At 46.0% G+C, this 19,647-nt stretch overlaps 1 protein-coding gene across 9 annotated transcripts in view; it reads left to right on the top strand.

Annotated features, from left to right (window-relative positions):
• The window catches only part of ATXN7L1 (ataxin 7 like 1), a 243,690-nt gene that overhangs the window by 147,325 nt on the left and 76,718 nt on the right, over positions 1 to 19,647 (top strand). The gene's annotated exons all lie outside the window — the stretch shown is intronic.

Below are 19,647 nucleotides of genomic sequence, written 5' to 3' on the forward strand. Positions count from 1 at the left end.
CACTCCTTATGCCATTGCTTTTTCTGTGAGTTGTGGGGTTTAGTCTATCCTCTGTCTATGGAGCTACGAAATCCTAACTCTTCCGATCTCCACCATAAGCTCCAGGTACACCCCCAATTTAAATAGATGCCAGGGACTTCCCTGGTGTCGCAGTGGTTGAGAATCTGCCTGCCAATGCAGGGGACATGGGTTCGAGCCCTGGTCTGGGAAGATCCCACATGCCGCGGAGCAACTGAGCCCGTGCGCCACAACTACTGAGCCCGCGCTCTGGAGCCCACGAGCCACAGCTACTGAGCCCACGAGCCACAGCTACTGAAGCCTGCGCACCTAGAGCCTGTGCTCCACAACAAGAGAAGCCACCGCAATGAGAAGCCTGTGTGCAGCAACAGAGACCCAACGCAGCCATAAATAAATAAATTTAATAAATAAACAAATAGATAGATGTCAAATTTGCCCAAAATGTAATCTAATCATTCCTAAACTTAGTCCTCCTTTCTGAGAAGGCCTAGACCCCTGACCAGTATCCAGTGTACTTGCTCCTGCTCCAGTTTAAGCAGAAGCCCTAGGGTGTGTCTCTGGTGTGTCTGGTATTTTGGCCATAAACATCATGGCTGTAGACATCTTCGCTGTAGGCATTTTCATTGCAAACATTTTCACTGCATAACTAATTGGCTGTGATAACAATATTAAATAACACAAAAGAGAAACATTAAAACACATAAATGAAACAAAAAATGAGTAACAAAATTAGTCTTTATTGTGAAATGCAAAATATTTGAATACATTTTAAATGTGTGTAGATTCATGGCAATACTGCGCAAGTAACTGATTTTATTTTGTGGGTTGTACATAAGCACTTGTCTTCCAAGTCTTTCATTCACAGCATTTTATACTTTTTTTTTTTTTTTTTGCTTGTTGATTTGTCTCCTCATTCAGCATCGCAACGCATTTTGTCTTTTTCACTAAAATTTCTTCCTTCGTTGAGAGAGGTATCAGTTTCCAAATACTAGGAGGCACATTGGTAACTGAGCTCTGTGTTGCATTGTAAAAACCTCTCCGCTGTTGTGTGTTCTTGGTATACTATCACATGTCCATTGATACACGTTCCAGAGTTCTGTGGGAAACATGGGTTCAACTCTGCGTCTTCAAATCAGTGAAGGATTTTCAAACTGATATGTTATCATTTTTTGTAGTCTGCAGTCAGCTTTACACTCTTATTTCACACTTCCCACAAGTTTTATAACTATTTTCTATTGAGTCGATATACGTAGTGGTTCTCATCCACTATTTTAAGATCACACATCTACTGGTCACCGTATAGACCATTATGAGGGCTAAGATTTATGTGATATAAAAATGAGAGTCCTGCGTCAGTGGAGAAATGAAACCAAACTGTCAACCAGTTCAAACCTAACTGTCAAACCAAACTGTCAACCAGTTATGTTATATTCTACGGCAAGATTGCCTTACGGCTAATTAGTTCTGCAGTGAAAACGCTTGTGACCAAGATGCTTACAGCGAAAGTTCCTAGCTTCCCTCTCTGGGGTTCAGTTAGTGCCACAGGGAGCTTTGGAATCCTAACCTAGAGAGCCAAGGGACAAGGTTATGCATGAATTTAGGAAACCAGAACGACCCAAAGCCCCAGGTAGCAATGTTGTATATGGAAGCTCTTTAACCTATAAGGCCTTACACAAATGCCTAGGATAATGATTTTAAAAACTACCCACTTTCCCTGGAGAGGGCCTCCCAAGCCCTCAGAGGTGGGGCAGGGTCTACCCTGTGGACGCCTTGTGGACTGAGTGTGGGAGAAGGGCGTTCCCCAGAGGAAAAGCAAGGTCTGTTAGTGGAAGAGATGGCCAGGGGGCGGGGGCCAGGATAAGTGCCCAAAAGGCCAAAATACCAAACATTCTCCTTAGCCATCCACTCCTTTTTATCTTTCCTTAGCTTCTTTTCACTTACCTGTCCTTCAACTACTGATTACCAAAGAAAAGAAAGATCTCTCTTGTAGCGGGTAAGGCTCGTGGGCCTGGCGACCCTTGGAGCCTGGTCTGTGTCCTGTTCTTGCTAATCTTGGAATCTGGAGATAACATGGAAACGCGGCAGGCAACGTGATACCCGGCCTCCATTCACCTGTTTGTGATGTCTTTCTGTACCTGGAGCAGGTGCTCCTTTGCTCAGTCGGAGACCCCCCACAAGATAAACCCTTTCTCTCCACTCTGTACTCCTGTACTGCAGCCTTCCTTCTGCTCTGGACTTCCTGTTCTATTTTTAAAGGGTCGGAACCGGGACGTATGCCCTGGCAGACTCAGAGCCCATGTGAATGGTAAGCATCCAACCTGAATACCTGCCTTGCAGTGAGTGACCTGGGTTTGCTCCAAGCGCAGGGTGGTTGCGTGCCTCCCATCAGTCGTCACCCTCCACCCTCCCAACCAGGCCGGCCACATTTTCTCCTCCTGCTAGCAAATGCCCAGATGCAAACTGTGTGTGAAGAGGTGTTTCATTGCCTGGGAGATTCCAGAGTTTACAGGTCTGTGCCCCGCCTCTCCGGGGAGCCCTCAGGCAGCCACACCAAAAGGTGGATAAGGCCCTGCCTCTGGAACAGTGAGTTGAGCAAGCAGTGTTGTAGCTTCCTGAAATCTTCTTCAGTCCTGTCCACCCTGAAGGTGGAGGTGGATCCCGTTTCTGTGGGTTTTTCGGATCACTCAGCTCATGCCAAGTGGCACACAGGAACTCAGAGTTCGGGCCACTGACTTGCTGGATCTAATCCAAAAAAGAACCTCTGCAAAACGCCCTGCCCTTCCCGTGGCCACTGGGGCTGGCCCCATGTGGGTAGGTGCCCACGTGAATGCTCCTCCCCCGAGTGATGTCCTGCCGCAAGATTATTCGGGAGGGCATGGGGGCTACGTAGCTTAGGGACAGGTCTCACCCTAAGAGATCACCCTGTCATCATGGGGTTTGTCTGGCTTTGTTGTAGTTGCTGTTGTTTTAAAAAGGGAGAGATTTTAAGAGAATTCCGGGGTCAGCTTGGGTGACAAAGATTATTTCATCTGATTTAAACTTTACCTCCCCCATGTCCTCTCCTCTGTCAAGAAACACTTTTTAATGCACGATGTTATTAACCACTTCAGGGTTTAAGTCTTATTAGGAAAGAATTATTTTCAATGTCTGATTTTAAGTTGTTTATATTCTTACTATCATAAAAGTTCTTGCAGCTTAATGACAAAAAAGAAAAGATACTAAAGAATGGGTATAAATAGACAGTTCATAAGAGCAGAAATTCAAGTGGCCAACAGACATGAAAAATGTTCAACCTCACTGGTAAAAATAAAAATTATAGCAGAGTACTTTTCACTTATCAAAATGGCAAACTTTTTAAAAATTAAATAATTAATTAATTTGTCTGGGCCAGGTCTTAGTTGCAGCATGCAGGATCTAGTTCCCTGACCAGGATTCGAACCCGGCCCCCCTGCATTGGGAGCGCGGAGTCTTAACCGCTGGACCACCAGGGAAGTCCCAAATGGTAAATGTTTAGAAATTAATAATACCCAGTGTTAGTGAGAAAGGAGAGAAACAGACTGTGGAGTTGGTGGATGTGTAAATAGGGACTCCCTTTCTGCCAGGCATTTGACTACCCGTATCAAGGGCCTGCAAACAAAAATTCTTCTTCTAGGAATTTATATAAAAAATATATAGAAATGTGTGCAAGAACTTACTTAAAGGATGTTCAGTACAGAATTATCTATAATAGCAAAAAAAATTGGAACCAATATGAATGCCAAACAGTAAAGGCTGTTAGAATACTAACTAGACCTCTAAAAATAATTTTTTTAATATTTCATGACATAAAGAAATGTTCATGATGGGAAGAAAACAGCATTTAATACAAAGTGCTCAGTACAATCACATTTTTAAAAAAATATGCATCTATGCATATCTTTGAACAAAAAGATGTAGTAACTATAATTTTTATTTTCTTCCTCATTCATATCTGAATTTTCTGAATTCTTTATTACATACACATTGCTTATATAATTATTAGACTTTTTTAATTTTCATGAACAGATAACTTGGTAGCAGTGCCAGAGTTAAGGTACATGAGAACCCACTTTGGAGTTTTTATGGGTTTGAATTATTTTCTGCACCAAAATGTAAAAGGATCAGAAAATAGCAGGTCCCCATACAAAACAGACTAACTGCCTTTGTGGAGATCCCCAAATCCTGAAGGGAATAAGGAAAAAACAAGGTCTGCTCAGGTTTTCATTTTGCTGCCTGGACCCATTCACTGAAGATACGAAGAGTGACTACTTACATGTCCTAATGGGATGTTAATTTATGTGATAGATCTAGTATTATTCTTTTCTTTATCTTTTAAAAAATCCTTTAAATTCTACCTATACCCTCTTCTCCTAATTGAAAAGCGTACTTGATGGCTACTTAGGAATGGCAACATTGTTCCCTGAGGTTCCCTTTTTCCTCTCCCACATCCTTTCTTTTTTTGGGTAAGGGGGGGTTCCCTTTTCTTTGCCTATGCCTTGAGCGTCCTGGTGTCTGATTGGGGTGCCTCAGCCACAGCAGAGATGTGAGGGCTATAGGGCTGGAGATGGCTGGTTTGGCCCCAAAAGGACTGGGGTCATCATTGCAGTATTTGGTCTATGCTTAGAGCTGATTTTTCGCCACCATTATCCCCGCTCCACCTCTGGGGTTATGGGATTGGGTATGTTTTTTGATAAACATGTCAGTGCTAACCATTTTACCAGGTGTAGTCAGGGACTAGAGATAGAAACAGAGCTAGTGCTTAAATGTGAATTTCCACCCTTCTCCAGTGAGCACTTCCCCCCACCCTTGGGGTTGGAACCTTTGACAGTATTGGGAGCCCAAGCCACACATGGGTATTAACTTAATGCCTTTAGGCATTGTTTAGATAGCTCACTACTCCAGCTATCCAAGACTATAGCTTCCTTAATCTTTCTGAAAGCTGTTCTCAGTTTGGCCACCAAAGGAATTCAAGATTCATATATTGTAAAGCAAGATACAAAAGGACGTGCATTTTAGAAAATTGGGAAGCTCTGAGGAATCACTGGGGCTGCCATTTTCAGAGCATTTCCTGGGTATAGATATGCGGCGTCGCACTTTAGTTATCTTACCTGATACATGAACCATAGGAAGTAGATACTACATGCCATTCTCCAGATGAGGAATAAAGGAGGCTTAGAGAAATTATTAGCCCAAAGTTTCCAAGCTGGTAACTGCTGCTGGATCTGCGTTTTGAACCCATGCCTATTCTTCCTGGCACGCCAAGCTGGCTCACGGAGCATTAGGCTAGGCAGGGAAACCTGTAGTTAGAGCTACACTTGTGCTATTACTACCAGTCTCGCCCGGGAAATGAGTTTCCATCAGGTTTGCTTCTGATAAAGGGCTTCTCAAACTTCAGCATGCAGCAGATTGGCCTGGAGAGCTTGTAGGTGGGCGAGACCATGTGCTGTCATGTGGTGCTGAGGCTGCACGTCCGAGGCCTCCACCTGGAATAACGCCGCCCTCGGTATGGAGGCAGGCAAAGGCTCTTGGATGCAGAATTTGGATTTAAGTTCTGATCCTACCAGTTGGAGGGTGGCTTGGGCAACCTACTTACCCTCTGTGGACTTGCTTACTCATCCTGAAAATAAGGATTTAAGTAGCAGCTACTTTTTAGAGTTGTGAGGATTAGATGAGATAAGCCATGTGAAGTACTTACAATTGATAGTTCTTAATCAGGATTTGCTTTTATTAGTAACACACGGAGCCACAGTGTCCTGGGATGGAGGAAAGTGCTCTGGCCTAAAGTCTGACTCTAAAGTCAAAAGGTTTGAGATCCTAACTAGGCCACTTCTGTAAGCCCTGAGTCTCCCTGGGGGAGGGGAGGTAGGTCTGCAGAGCCCTCATATGCCTCTGGACAGAAAGGCTGATGGCTACCTGGATAGCTTCTTGCTGTGAGGACAGTAAGTTGCTTGGTTCTCAAGGCTTACCCTAGAAGGCCTCTAGGGCCTCCTGACAGGTTTCCTGAGGATATACGCCTGACATCCAGGACCCACGTCAGACAGCTTAGACTGCACACAGCTATCATATGTTAGTTGGCCTGCTGGAGTCCTAACATTTCTCCCTTGGGCCTTGAGTCACCCTTATTGCCACTGTGCCTGCTATAGTTTAAGGGCCTCGGGCCCTGCTTCCTTTTTCATTGCAGCTTTTTATTTAATTTCTACCTAGGAAGGCTTCATGATCTCACATCATTTGGGAAGGAAGACAGAAGCGCTAGCGCCTATCCCCAGGGCTCTCTCTGCAGTGGCCTCAGCTGCTTTGCCCAGTTCATTCCTGCAGCACGTTGGGCTCTGATGCAGTCAGACATGTATACAGTGCAGTTATTCCCCTCAGAGCCCAGCTGTAGCACCCTGTTTCGTGACAGGAGCATAGTAATTTAGAGCCTTCCTGCACCAAGTGCGGTTCTCGGATCAGCATCGCCAGGCCCCACCCCTGGCTGTTTGAAGATGTAGGTTTTATTATGATTCAGATATGGTGAGGCCAAGAGATCAGGAGATAATTGCCATTGAAAAGACACTTTGTTATTCACAGTTCCCAAGAGACTTGGCATCCCAAGTCACGCAGGGCCACACAGGGAAGCACCTGGGTCAGTCAGAAGGCAGAGGGAGTGGGGAAAACATGGGCAAGGGCCTTTACTGTGGTTTCCATGGAAAGGAATGGGTGAGGCAGAGTAAGCAGGCTTAGGATTGGCTAGATTGAATAATTGAAGCAGGCTCTCGATGCAGGGGCTGTCTCCACTTGTCTGGTACCTGACCCTGGGGTGATTGGGGCAGGGGAATAGTGGCCTGGTGGGTAGGAGCTGGATAAAAGAGTTGGCTGTGAGGGGAGGGGTGGGGAGCTTTGGATTTGTCGGTTTGTATATGAAAAGTACACTTGCAGGTGAGTCCTTTCCTATCTGTAGAAATTGGCCAGCTCAGGGTCAGCAAGGCCCTAAGATGTCAGAGCATCAGAAATACAGAAAAATTAAAAGGCATGACTAATACACTGACCTACAGCATCAGAATCTGCATTTTAACAAGACCCCCAGGTCATCACTGTGCACACTAAAGCTTGAGAAGCAGTGCCATAGGGCACTCTTCTCCAACGTTTTGAACCAGGTTCCCTAAAAGCAACAGATGTGTGAAGCCATCTGTGTACAAGTAGGAATGGTGGCTTCGGGTTTGTGAGCCAAAATAAGGCTGAAGTCTTAAATGGACAGCTACGAGAAGAATGTCCAAGAACATTAGCAATGCTTCCATTTCCTGGGCATATGCTTAATAATATTCTTTCGAGTGTTAATAACGGTTGCTGTAGCAGCCACAGATACCGTACAAACAGATGTGGTATTACCTTCCATAACAGAACTTATTTAAGAGGGAACTTACTACCTGGTCAGTGGATGCAGATAAAAGCCAGTGTTTTTATCCCATTTTTACAATGGGAAAATTGATCATTAGATTTTCCAATGAAAGCCTGGCTTCCCACACCCCCAAATGAGTAGTGCTCCAATTTCTTTTCATGGGGCATTAACTTCTTTGGAGTGACCAGTTATCTCTTCAGGTAACTGGTACAACTGACATTTGTCATCCCACACAGAAACATTTCTGGAAGGAGCCCTGATGGGCCCACTTCACCTGGAGAAGTGCAGTATATCGGGAAAGAATAGAGCCAAGGGTGGGTGCCACTTAGAGTCGCAGTACTTGGTCATAAAAAGACCTTTGAGATCATCCAGTCAAATCCTTCATTTTAAAGACAAGGACAGAGAATGGACTTGAGGACACGGGGAGGGGGAAGGGTAAGCTGGGACGAAGTGAGAGAGTGCCATGGACGTATATACACTACCCAATGTAAAATAGGTAGCTAGTGGGAAGCAGTTGCATAGCACAGGGAGATCAGCTTGGTGCTTTGTGACCACCTAGAGGGGTGGCATAGGGAGGGTGGGAGGGAGGGAGACGAAAGGGAGAGGGGATATGGGGATATATGTATATGTACAGCTGACTCACTTTGTTATATAGCAGCAACTAACACACCACTGTAAGGCAATTATACTCCAATAAAGATGTTAAAAAAATAAAAATAAAAGACAAGGACACTGAGGCTGAGACGGTAGTAAACTGTGTGTGAGGCCCTGTGACTTCTCGATGCAGGGACAGGGCGGGACCCAGGCTCCAGGGTCCAGGCCAGTCTCCTCTGTATTCTCCAGGACACGCCGGGAGTTCCTGCTCCTCCCTGCACCGCTGCTGCAGAACACCTCCTGGCTCCTAGATCGGAGCCCACACACTTCACGCTCAGCTTGGCGGTGCTGACAGTGCAGCCACATATCTCCTTTCTTTGCTTTATTTATTTAGACCCAGCCTTGTTGTAGAAGGACTTAGCGCTGCTTGTAAAGTTGCAAACAACAGAGCAAGGTAAAACAAATATAAAACAAGTGAGAAAGATGAGGCAAAAGAATAAGTAGGTCTGTTGAGCATCTAGCCGTTCAATGGGCATGATTGGCACTGAGTCCTGTGCCCATGGCTCCCCTACCCGGCGCCTTGGCGGGGTTTTCTCCCTGGCTGGCTTTAGAGCTTCTCCCCTCCTTTGTGATCAAGATGCCCTTGAAGGTCACTTTGAGTGACTGGGGAGTTGTCTGCGGTGGGTCATGTTTGCAGGATGTGACACAGAGGTGCTGATGGCAGTGACAGGGTGGCTGTCGGGTTGCCATTGCGCTCTTAAGAGCAGGCAAGGGAGGAGAGCTAGTTGGTACATGAAACCTTGAAAGCCTTAGTGTTGTCCAGAATCAGTGGCCTTCTGGGTCCCTTTGTTACATATGCCCCTGAAGGCTGAGAGATGGATGCTGCGTGTAGCTGACATTCAGAGCCGTTGCCCTGGCTTTTCCCCTCTCCCCGCTCGTTCTTTGTCCCTTTTGTACCATTTTGACCTCTGCTCGGTCTCCAATCTGTTGGTTCTGTGAGGCCAACTCCCTCACTGGCCTGACTTCTTCATTCAAGGCACCCAGGCATCCTCACCGCTCTCAGGACCTCTGGTTTCTCCCAAAGACAGCGCTTGGTCTGAGCATCCCCTGGGTCAGGTGCTCTGACTCCCTGGGCCTTGTCCCAACCCACCCCTGGTTTGTGTGGCCTCTGCAGTCCTTCCAAGATTCTCCTGCTGCAAAATGAATCACAGCTAACCCCACAGGGAATCCCAGTACTCACAATTCCTCTCACCCCTAGGAATGCTTGAAAATGTGCATTTTGAGGCTGTCATATCATCAGTTGGATCAGAGGCGCTAAACGCTCTGCAGTGCATGGGATGGTTCCACCCAGGGAAGAATTATCCCACCAAAAATGCCAGGTGTGGGACTTCCCCGGTGGCGCAGTGGTTAAGAATCCACCTGCCAAAGCAGGGGACACAGGTTCAAGCCCTGGTCCGGGAAGATCCCACATGCCGCGGAGCAACTAAGCCAGTGTGCCACAACTACTGAGCCTGCGCTCTAGAGCCCACAAGCCACAACTACTGAGCCCTCGTGCCACAGCTAATGAAGTCAACTCGCCTAGAGCCTGTGCTCTGCAGCAAGAGAAGCCACCGCAATGAGAAGCCCGTGCACCGCAACGAAGAGTAGCCCCCGCTTACTGCAACTAGAGAAAGCCCATGCGCAGCAGCAGAGACCCAACACAGCCAAAAATTTTAAAAATAAATAAGTAAATTAATTAAAAAAAAAAGCCAGGTGCATCCCTGCTGATAAACACTGATAAGAACCCAGAGAAGCCTAAATATTTGCAATTGTACAGTAGCATCAGAGCAGCCACACTGCAGATTTCTTGGTTTGTGCCCAAGAGTTTAGTGGGAGGAAATCACTAAATTATTTTTATCTACACAGTGCGGTTAGAAAGCATTACATTCTGAAAGGTCAGGCTATGCTGGGAATTGTTTATTTCGTTAGGCCGAAGGCCCACGGTTGGCTCAAGCTGTGTCCCTGCTCAGGTCATGTGCTGGCCTGCATCTGGGACCTGCTAACTTCTTGGCTTAGATGGGCACCCAGAGCCAGCGCGAGCTCTGTGAGCTGCCAGTGCAGCCTGTCACGTGGGTGCAGTCAGAGCACCCCAAGCCCCCAAGGGGAGGCCAGTGGCTGGCCCAGCATCAGGGAGTGGGACCTAGCTGCATTGGGAAAATCTCTCCAGAGATTTTATTCTATAACAGGCAAAGGAGTCGAGCGCTCAGAATTAAATAGTCTATTGCCTCTCATAAAAACCCACTATCATTCCCTTAGGCTTCAAAAATGATTTTGGAGCCCACTGGCTAAAACAAGTAATTAAGGTTAGCTAGCCCTCAGCCCTCTGGAAACTGCTGGCCTGCTGACCCCTGCGTTTTCTTGTGCTTTCCTGTGAGTTGGCTAATTATTTCCTGATTTATCCATTCACTGTCTAACACGCTTTGAGTGCCTGCTGTGCGCCAGCACTAAGGCAAGGCCCCTGACTTCGGCTCTTGCTGGCGCAGAGGAAGAGAGAGGCGGGGTCCATCGGTGGCTCCAGAGCCATGGGCTCGGTGTGTGCAGTGTGCCTGGGAGCACTGAGAAGGGACTCCTGCAGAGGTGCAGGGTGACAGGCTGCTCCTTGGTGTCCCAAATGTGGTCATGTTTGAACTGGGTCTTGAAAAATAACAAAGAGTTAGCCAAGGTGAAGAACAAAAGGGCGGACAAGCATTCCAGGGAGAGAAGGCTGCGCACCAGCTCCCAGAGGCAGAAAACAAAGGCTCTCAGTCGTCCAGGGTGGGGGGATGGGGAGAGGATCGGATGAGCGGAGGGCCTGGGGCCCTGGAGGCCAGCAGAGCTGTGGTAGATTCTCCCGCAGCTCAGAGGCACGAGAGGCCATTAGACATCCCTCAGTGCCACGTGTCAATCCAAATAAAAGCAGAAGAGCCAGAAAGCTGGTTCGTATATTCCAACATCCATCCAGCTTTCCTCCCAGAAAATACTCTTGATAAAATGAGGTGAGGGCTTCCCTGGTGGCGTAGTGGTTAAGAATCCGCCTGCCAATGCAGGGGACACGGGTTTGAGCCCTGGTCGGGGAAGATCCCACGTGCCACGGAGCAACTAAGCCCCTGTGCCACAGCTACTGAGCCTGCACTCTAGAGCCCGCGAGCCACAACTACTGAAGCCCACGCGCCTAGAGCCCGTGCTCTACGACAAGAGAAGCCACTGCAACGAGAAGCCCGCGCAGCACAACAAAGAGTAGCCCCTGCTCGCCACAACTAGAGAAAGCCCGTGCACAGCAATGAAGACCCAATGCAGCCAAAAATAAAAACTAATTAATTTTAAAAAATAATAATAAGGTGAAGTGCCAAAAAGATGTGTGTTCAATAGCATGACATAAAGTAAGCAGAGTAAAAGTAGTTTAAAAAAAAAAAAGGAAAAAGGAAAAAAAGGGGGGTGGGGGAAGAAGAAAGAAAAGAAAGGAAAAGAAAAGAATCCCTGCAAAACTGAGTGATGGCCAACTCTGGGTAGCAGCGCATGCTTGGGTCTGGCTTCATTAATTTAAGTTTTACCCTCTCTGGTCTTTGATTTCCTCATCTGAACGTGAGGATGATAATACCAATCTCATCACGTTTTGGTGAGGATTAAACAAGGTAATCCCAGTGGTTTTTATACCAGTTTATCTGTTGCCTTTTAAGGTACTATCTTAATCCGGGGCAAGCAATGGATTTTGATTTTTGAGGGTCAGTTGCCATCAGTGGAGTAACGAACAATCGCGGCTTACAGTTAATGAAATCGATTCTAGAAGTAACAGAATTCCTACTCATTTATCCATTCACTGGACAAATACCCATCACACGCTTTTTATGGGCAGGCACTGTGTGGGGCTAAGGGCTAGAGTAGTGAACAAGACAGACCTGGTGTTCCCTTTCAGGAAGCTCATAACCTGGCAGAGAGGACCAGGTGTTAAGGGATCCTGTGCTGAAATCTACCTGTGTTAGCCTCCCCGAGAGGCATGTTTGTTGGGACTGACCTGAGCTGGTTTGACCACGCACAACTCTTGGCTCTTTTTGGTAGAAAACAGTCGCCCCTGTAGAAGGTTGAGGTGGTGAGACTTAGCTTCTACCCCACAGCCTAGCCACCAGGCAGTAACGAATGAGAGTGTTAGACTGAAGTCTGCCGCAGGTACAGGCATTTATCGCACAAATGTTTTTCAGGTAGGGAGAAAACAGTTCACTCAACCTATTTGGTGAACTTGATGAAATCCCAGCCCTCTCTCCATCGAGTTGTTCCAACCATACCTTATAGAAAAGGGAGCTGCAGCAATATTCCAGAGACAGGACTGTTTCCCTGAGTCAGCACCATGCTGTCATCAACCCTCCTAATGTGACAGCTGCACACAGGGCAGCCTCGAGTGCCCTGTTTATACAAGGGTAGGGAGGTCGCTAAAGATTTTTTGCCAGGCTACACACATTGAACATCTTTAATTTTACCAGTAAGAACCCATTTCTAGCACTCGTTTTACTAAGTCACAAGTTGCACCAACAAAAGCCCATTTTTTATGTTCAGAACGTTTACTCAAATAGCCAAAGGACTTAAAGTAGCCAGTGTTGGAGTGTGACCTTCTCGGGTTAATAGCAGCTGCCGAATCCAGGCTTTGTATTCCTCATAGCATGTGAGCTGATCACCCCTAGAGGTACAGCCTAGACCAACTGGTTCATACACAATAAAACACCAGCTACATTCAAGTACTCTTATTTTCTCTTGTATTTATTTATTTACACACTCAAGTGCTTTAAGGTAAATTAGACGTGTAACCATGTTCCATTTCTCTCTCCTATTCAAAAGGTATGATGGGGGGCGCAGTGGGGGAGAGGGCCGGATTATATCTAAAGTGACCATAAGTCCTGGTTTGCCTGGGAGAGTCACAATTTGTACCTGATGCTCTGGGGCCCATGCTTAAATGCACCGCTTTTTACTTTCAAAAGTGTCCAGTTAGGATAATAGCTATATCGTTACTCTGCTTATAGAGAGAATGCAATGGCAACAAACATGGAGAACAAACTCAGGAGAACTGGGTTTGAAGCCTGTCTCTAATAGGGTGGCCTTGGGCAAACTGCCTCCCCTTGATAAATCTTATTTTCCTCATTTGTCAACTGACAATAACACACTTGCTTGCCCTCCTTCCTAGTCATTTTGGGGGGCAATATCCCTTGGATGTGAATACACTATGAAGGTGAATGTTATCCCTTGGATGTGAATACACTTTGTAGAGAGAACACAAGTTAGGGATTGTTCCTGTTAAATCCAGCGTCGGTTTATGCCTTGAATTGACTCTGGCTTGGAAGAAAACTAGCTTCAGAATCCAGAGGGCGTCAGCTCTTTCCTTATCTTCCTGGAGAATGGAGATACCAGTAGCCTGCTTCTGCCAGAGAGGTAACTAGCAGAGCCATCTGCTTGGGGATTTACATTTCCCCTGAATTCCATCAGGGAAGAGAACATGACCCTTAAAAGTAAAACCACAAGCATTCCCTTTGCCTTCATATGCATTAATGTGAAAGATTTCCAATAAAGACTCAACTTACCCCTCTATATATGAGTAGAAGTCTTTCAGAAGTTTGAGGAGACGTCATAACTAGTGAGAGGCGAGTGTGAAAGCTCAGCTTGTGTGTGCTGCCCTGTGGATGGATGCATGGATGCAGCCAGTGTTCCCATGGGAACAGTCACGAGGTGAGAATGGGGTGGGGTGCCCCAAACAGAAGTACTGTTTTGCATAATAATGTAGAATTTTACTTCTTCAAAGTGAAATTGCTTTTTTTTCTTATTATAAAACTAATGCATTGTAAAAACTGCCAACATTTCAGGAAATAAAAAAAAGTATTTCCGTGTAAAACTTTCCAGTCTTTTTTCTATGTGTATGTGTTTGTCTGTGTGTCGTACATGTGTATCTGTATGCATATATTTTATATTTTAAAAAATAAAAGTGGAATCCTATTATAGACATTGACTTGAAATCCACTTTTTTTTTCCGTCTACAATTATTGTGGACACATTTCAGTAAATATAGATCTACATCATCATTTTTATAGCTTCCCAGCATTCCAGTAGTTTATTTAACCAGTGCCTGATTGCTTGTTATCTGAGTTTCTTTAAGGGCACAGTATCTACCCCCTTTGCTGTAATTTTTAAAAATCAATATATCTACCCCCTACACACACACACACACACACACACATACCCCACTTCAAAATTCCACCAGGAGACGTTTCATATACATATTAGTTTGCATTTAGGTGAGAAGACTCCTTAGAGCTGAAGTATACTCTAGGAGGAGCTGTAAATTACAGGGCAAAGGGCAGCTCAGAGTCCAAATGGAAATACTGCATTGTTACAAACTGCCTGAAGTAGGGTCAGTTACTTTAGGGAATACTTCCTGATACACTGGAACCCAGAGCTGGTCATTCACGAAGCTACATTGCTGCCAGGAGCCTCTGTCATTCAATAGCCCTTCCAGCCTGAGGCTCAGTCATCAGAATACTCCTTTCAAAGGAGAAACACTCACGTTCACACATGGGCGTTTACACATGGCGCATCCAGTAACACCTCAGTGTCAGGAACTCCGCCACTGAGCAGAGCTCTTGGGAGCCCCGCCAGGAGCTCTGAGCACATAAGAACACCCAGCCCCGCGAGGCATCCATGGGGCCCCCCGCAGCCTTTCATGGAGCAATATTTTACACTTAGTTTAGATGTAATACTGGGAAGCTGGACGGTCTGATTTCCAGGTTTGGCAAATTAGAGCTCTGCGGACTAGGACTGTGGAGGCAGGCCCTGACAAAATAAAAGTGGCGCCAGATGCAGAGGAAAAAGTAAAAGGCCGAAAGTGGGAACGCTGAAGCCCTTTTTGTGCAGGGACAAAAGCCCCGTGTACTGTCTCAGTGTTTGTACGCCACAGGTGCCGCTCGTGATGGTGGGGCCATCTCTTCAGAGATCCCTGACCAACATTTTAAACCGTGGAATAAACAAGAAGAGAAAACGTTCGGGTGGTTTTCACTTAGTAAAGATAAATCTTACCTTTTGGAATTTTTGTCCCATACATATGTGCATACTAGGTTGCTACCGTGTAAAATTCATTTCTTAAGATGGATCAGGGTCAAAAAGTTTGAAAGCTACGGTAGACCCTGATATCACCATTTTGCAGCAAAGTATAGAAACCAATGCCCTTAACAGTGACCTTGAGTTATCAAAAAAAAAAAAAAAAAGATGAAATAATGTTCAAAGGATACCATTTAAGAGGACAAAGTACAAGAGAATGAAGATCTTTGGAAAGATTCCTGTTACAAAGTGGCTACAATTTTTTTGAAGATTTAGTATTTTTAATCTTAAGTGGAAAGCCTTTCTACCTTCTCCCTAACTTGAACCACAGTACAACTTTTAAAAATACCAACTTTGACTGCTGGGGAAAAAAAGGAACCTGAAAAAATAATAAGACAAAACATTGTACTTTAAAAAAATCAATTAATGAAAACAAAATGAATTAAAATACCAAATATTATACATACTTAACAAAAAGATATTCACCTTCCAGGGGTACCTAATAAGGTATACATCTCTCTTGATGGTTCACATTAAGTGGAACTTCATTCATTCAAAACCTATATTTAAAACATATAGCAAGCCTTCCATGCTCTGGCTAGGCATTGGATTACAAAGATAAGTGAGACTCACAATGGGCCCTCAAGGAAACGTGAGGTCCACTGGTTCAGACTGTAGTCAACCCACATTTACTAACCTTCAATATAAACTCATTTTTCTAATTGTGGTGCAGTACCAGCTAAGGCTGGTTGAAACTGGCTCTCTCCTGAAGAATCTAGGGTCTGTGGCCCCATATGTGCAAAACTGTCCCCATGGCTTTGGTCATGAGTCCACATTACAAAGGATTAGTCCAAAAGCCAATTCCAGGTACAATCAGGCAGCCTGGTCCAGTCCCTATGAACCCAGGTAACAGGGCAAGAGTGAAGGGTGTCCAGCTGAGCCACAGGTCCTGACCTGGAAGTCTGCAAGGCAACATAAGGGGTAAAGTCGGGTCTGGAGCCAATGGCAGCCACAGCTATTGCCATGCTTACCTTGCTTCTCTGTCTCCTGACAGCTCAGGCCTCCGTCCTTTTTTTGACCAGCTCTCCACATATCCAGGCCATGTTTTTAAGACCATACTGGGTCCTGCCCAGGTTCCTTCTCTGTATATGTACTCTGATGCAGTGCCGTTCCCTGGAGGGGCATCTAAATGCCCAGAGCGTGGGCAGGGGACCCCAGCTTTGTCTCCATCACTCTGTCGTCCTCCGGGCTGGATGTGCTGTACTCACCAGCCTTCCCCAAATCACCATATCCATGAGCAGAGTGCTGTTTGTCTGGCCTATGATAGAACTACCTTTGTTAAGCACACCGGTACCAGCTACAACAACAAATTAATGCTAATATTTCGTATTCCTCTATTAGCCCACTATCACTAATTTTACTGATTTGGAGGCCATGCCTCTCAGATTTTCAGGAGTTCTGATTTTAAATAGCCTATCCTGTCTTCCCTAAATATGTCAGTGCTTGTCAAACCATTTGTCCTACTTTAAAAAAAAAAAAGATCTCTGTGCTCAGAGGAGTCACAAGGTACATGGAAGTATTCTCCTCACTTTGCGTCTTGTAAGCAAGCGAGTTTTCCTGCTGAGACTGTTCTGATTTACCCAGGCCCCATATTCTTTTCAGGCAGCATGGATGCAAATGTCCTGTGATTACCAAAACAACTTCAAATAAACCGGTGGGAGGTGCCACCTGTGCACTGCATCTAATCACAGAGCTTCTCCCGCCAACAGAGGCACATGGATTTGATGAGTCTTCATGACCTAGGCTGCTTTAGTGACATTCAACATGAAGTCCACCTTGGCATCCAGCTTCCCTGGCCTTTGGTCCTATGTTTCGTTGTGCTGTGTTTTCAGGGAGAAAGAAGGGGGAGAGGTAGGTTCATAAAGTGGCAGCAAAACATTCTAGAACTTTCTGATCAACACCTCCTGACGTCTCCCGTCCTGCAGTCCACATTTGGCATCTCTGGTCATGGCCCTGAGTGCTTGGGTTCCTGACAAACGTCCCCATGCACTCCTACAAACCCTGCAGCAAACTCGCTACCATATCTCCTCAGAGGAAATGCCCCAGACCTACAATGAGCCCGCTCATGGGTGTCATAGAATACTAATGTCACCCTCTATCAAGCTGGGAGTGTGCCCACTTGGCACAGGCAAGGAACATAACAGTGACAGCCTTCATTTGGTCCATTATTTTCATCAGCCTCTGTAACAAAAGAACCCAGCAAAAGCATAACTTTGAAACACGTTGGAGAAACGATGTAGCCAGATAACTTCCACATGCGAGACAGCACACCTTGGAGATGCAGGCTATGTAATATACAGCTTGGCAGGCCTGCTGGGGCATCCGCTCTGGTGGCTGCTTAGACTGGGATTAGGTGAGGAGCCAGGGATTAGCACGTGGGTGAACTAATCAAATCAAAGGAAGACAGAGTGCAAACTGGGTGGAGGTGTTTGCTTTGCATTGAAATAATAGCTCGGAAGTGCAGAAGGCCGGAGCTCTCCCCACAGTGTGGAGAGGAAACCTCCTTGTTTAGGGAGTTGTAATCTGTGAACTGAAAAACCATGAAGACGCAGTTTTGAGAAAATCAAGGGAGGTGATGTGCTTTTATACTAAAACAACTTTACTGGCCTTTTCAGCTCTATCATTATGTGTTCTGGAAACATGATAAAGGCAAGCAAGGGGGACTGGGTCAGGAGTTAGGAGACCTGACGCTGTTGATGATTTGCAGTGTGGCCTTGGATGTGATTTGTAGCCTCTCCAAAATCTCAGTTTACTTGTCTGTGAAAATGGGAATAATAAAGCCCACTACTTTTAAAATGCTTTGCAGACAATAAAGCACCACACCAGCACAGTCACCGTTCGTGGGGCTGAGACCAAGGCTTCTCTGAGCCTCCGTTTTCCTCCTTTGTTAAATAGGGATAATCATAGCTGCCCTTTCTCATCTCCTAGGATGTTTCTGAGAATCAAATAATATAATACGCAGGGAGGAGACATGTAAGCCATGGAGTTCTAAGTGAGAGGCCTGTCTTACAAAATTCTGGGGTCGCTTTAAGAAGTCAGTCGTTGGGGCTTCCCTGGTGGCGCAGTGGTTAGGAGTCCGCCTGCCGATGCAGGGGACACGGGTTCGTGCCCTGGTCTGGGAAGATCCCACATGCCGCGGCGGCTGGGCCTGTGAGCCATGGCCGCTGAGCCTGCGCGTCCGGAGCCTGTGCTCCGCAACAGGAGAGGCCACAACAGTGAGAGGCCCGCGTACCGCAAAAAAAAAAAAAAAAAAAAAAAAGAAGTCAGTTGTCAATCCAGGGGCGGGGGCTGGTGTGAGCCTTACTTTGTCCCACCCGGCCATTCCCTCCTTCTTCTCTCCCCCTCCCCCAACATCTTTCTCCCCTTCGCCTTCCTTTGTCTGGGAGGCTGCAAGCTGCCTGTGCTCTTCTCTCTTGATCCGTCAGGCAACTGCTGGCTTTCACTCCAGGGCGGCTCCGTTTCAGATCCCAGTGAAACCATGTCTGCATACAGTTTGTAAGAAAATGTAGGTTCCTTCGGGAGGAAAGGGGCAGCTGCTGTGTGGGTTCATATCCACCACATTGCACTGGTGACCCCCGGAACCAGAGGAACGACATTTACTCTCCAGAATAAACATGAACCTGGCCTGTGGTTACAATGGTTTTTATAAACAACCTGTTTCTACCTACTCATTACTTTCCCCTAAACCTCTGGAGTGGGGAAGGGGCAGCATTTTATTCAAATCAGAGATAGATGATAGATAGATAGATAGATAGATAGATAGATAGATAGATAGATAGGAAGAAGGGGGTGGGGCAGAGGTTAGATTTGAATCCATTCAGCAATTAAAAATTTCTCACTCTTACATTCGCAGCCCAATTCTCTTGGAATTCACTTTTCTCAAATGCTCAGATAATTCTAAAATTTCATCTGGTCAATTGTCTTGGTCCAAAAATGAGATAGTGCTTAATGCATTCTGGGAAAGAAATGAAAAACTTTGTTAAATACGTGATTTAAGTGTTCCTTTTTATTTTATTTTGCCAAATGAAAATACTCGATTCACTGTTACCTGTAAGAGAACACAGATTACAGTCTGGATGAGGGAGGAAGGTTGGCCACAGCAGCCCTAACCTCAAAGAGGAAAGGGAAACCTTTCTCAGGACCAGGTCAGAGAAGCCCAGGGACGCTATCCCTCCATTTGTTTCTTATGTGCCTCAATCATTTGCTTCCTGTGTGGCTCAGTGGCCTCGCTGCACGGAGCAGGGAACTTGGAAGTCCCTTTCCGTGTCTCAAAACTGCATTCGGCACGCCCCTTTTTTTCTCCTGTGGGATTTACCAACATTCAAGTTCCAATGCTTCTGCAATCACCCCAGATGTGTACCAAGGCCTCAACATTTGCAAAATCTGAGTCAACCTCTAAGTAAAAGATGCTTCAAGGAAGCACCCAGTTCCGTCTGCTAATAACCGCAGTTCGTCATGTGACACCTGCCCCCCCCCCCCCCCCCCCCCCCCCC

Source organism: Monodon monoceros, unplaced genomic scaffold (genome assembly GCF_005190385.1).
Source record: "Monodon monoceros isolate NGI ecotype Baffin Bay Population unplaced genomic scaffold, NGI_Narwhal_1 Super_Scaffold_2, whole genome shotgun sequence".
NCBI classification, from domain to species: Eukaryota; Metazoa; Chordata; class Mammalia; order Artiodactyla; family Monodontidae; genus Monodon; species Monodon monoceros.